We start from the raw sequence: 2,490 nt of genomic DNA on the forward strand, positions 1-2,490 counted from the left end.
GGGCGTTACAAATGGTATCAGAGCAGGTTCTGCCCTTCCGCCACACTCACATCAGCATCAATCCTGCCGCTTTCCAAGTAAGAATGTATACTTAGACTTTACTTTCTTTTATGATCAGTATGATTTTTTAGGTTAAATGTGTTATACATGTTAAATGGATGTAAGGTTTATGAATATTCACCTTATTAGCCTAAAGAATGACATGTTTATATAAGTTATGCATGTGATAAATCAAGGCACAAGGGAATGCTATGTATGTGGTTTGGAGGGGCATATGACCAGGTCTTGCCCTAACAGAGCAAATCAAACCCAACAACAGTCAAATTCCTATGAGGGTAAACCTGCTCAGCTACATCAGATGCAGGCAACACTAGAGGGACCTCACATCCATCAAGGATGGTTGTAACGAAACAACTCGGGAACGGGAAAAAGATAGGAGATAAAAATCGGAGTTGTTTTAAGTTTCGAAACTTTTATAAGGATAATTTTAGAAAAATCTCAAAAATAATATTCTATGATTTTTCTAGAATTTTAGAATATTTTTCTGGAATTTTTGGAGTAGCGGAAGTAGCAAAAATAAATAGGAAGAAAAACATCCAAGGTAGGATTTGAACCCACAACCTTTAGAAATCTGCAACTTCTAAAATATCTCCAATAACCAAACGACCCAGCAGTCTGTTCCAAATAAAAAGGAACCGAATTTTTATTTATCGGCGAATTAGGTCTAGGCATCACTTAATATAAATAGGAGGCTTAAGAGAGGGTTTTGATTATCTTCGAAAACCCTTCCCTCACCTCTCGCCCAGAACGCCGTCGCCCTCTTTTCTCCTCCCTCTCGGCGCCCCAAACCCGAAGAACGAGGAGTCCGTCCCCTAGGATTACAAGGAAGATTTTCGGAGAACTTCTTCTACAAGGACGCTCCTCTCCGCGAGAAGTACGCGTAGATATAGGAAGATCGCCGAGAAGATCTTCTTCTCTAACGGAAGAATTGTAAGGAAATTAGAGCAAAAGGTAAGTACATCTCACCTGCAGTATAAGTTGTTTTCGTATTGTTCTTTCGCATGGTTATGTTAAGCTTTCCATGACATGATTTCTGTTAAACATGAAGGTATTTATAAGTATGCTCTTTCCATGACATGATTTATGTTCGACATGAATGTATTTATGTGTTCTTCCCCTAGTATAATTCATGTTAAATAGGAATATATATACGTTCTTTCCATAGTATGATTTAGGATTTAATCATGAATAGGTAAATTATTCTTCCTACTTAGGATGGAAGTAAAGCATGATGAATGAATGATGAAAGGACAAGGATGTAATAAGTGAAAGGACAAGGATGTAATAAGTGAAAGTATAAGAACTTTATGATATATAAAGAAATGTATTTTACTTTTAAGAGGCGGGTATCGGGCCAAAGGTTCGCCCATAATGAATTCCGGGCCAAAGGTTCGCCCATAAGGAAAGGAATTCCAGGCCAAAGGTCGCCTGATAAGATAAGTCCTCTGGTAGCATTCGGTGGCTAGCTACCCCGAGTTCTATCAGAGATGCGCGCATTGATACTCCGCCAGGGCCCATAAGTATGTTTAAGTATGTTTACTTATTTTCAAATGTATGAATTTTCAACTATAAAGAAACTTAGAAATTTTCTATGCAATACAAGTATTTCCATGTTCAGGTAGTTTCTGCTTAAGTACGTGTCTTTATAATTACAAGTCATTTCCTGTTTAATTACGAAAGAATGCATGCAATGATTTTCGTTGTTTTGTGAGATTAGGTATGTACTTACTAAGCTTTGCTTATAGTTGCATTCCTTATACTGCAGATAGAGGTAAAGAAAAGCGTTAAGCAACGGGAGGCAGCAGGAGCAGTGTTCGATGTGTGTGGCGGCGGAACCGCGGATTAGAATAAATAAATAAAAACCATGCTTAGTATTGATTATGTCTTTTATATTAATTTGCTTCCGCATCTTTTTGGTTTGAACAATTTTTCTGTTAATTAAGAATAGTAACTTAGTTTTGGAATACCCTTGGAAGTTTATGAAATTCTTCAGGATGTTTTAAATAAAATCATGGATAATAATTTCTATCATTAGATTAATAATGCTAAAGTAAGTAGCACTCCCCTATATGTAGGTTTTACTTTCTTTTATGAAGGGGGGCTATGTTATAAATGTTTACATGATGGAAAAAAAAAGGAATTTCCTCCTAAGAGAATAGAATAGCTAGATATGGATCTTCTATTTGAATAAAAGGCTACCTAGTTTGCATTCATGTACCTTGCCATCAGAAGATGACCTGGATTACAAAATAAAATACTCCTGGAGCCCTTTCAGACTGTAGGAATTTTTGTAGTTGCTTGCTTCTTGATGGTCATAGCATGAGTTCTCTAGAAATTGATTGATCATGCTAATTGATGGCATACTATCATTTATGTTTTCATGGATTGGTTAGTGGATCTCCTAATTGTAACGCCCGCCCTTACCGTGTC

General features: G+C 36.7%; 1 protein-coding gene across 1 annotated transcript in view; it reads left to right on the top strand.

Annotated features, from left to right (window-relative positions):
• LOC141830570 (uncharacterized) overlaps window positions 1–2,490 on the top strand; it is a 13,535-nt gene that overhangs the window by 10,027 nt on the left and 1,018 nt on the right. The window lies entirely within an intron of this gene.

Source organism: Curcuma longa, chromosome 6, assembly GCF_044706935.1.
Source record: "Curcuma longa cultivar G26 ecotype Majalengka, Jawa Barat chromosome 6, ITB_CL_G26_1.1, whole genome shotgun sequence".
Classification (NCBI taxonomy): domain Eukaryota; kingdom Viridiplantae; phylum Streptophyta; class Magnoliopsida; order Zingiberales; family Zingiberaceae; genus Curcuma; species Curcuma longa.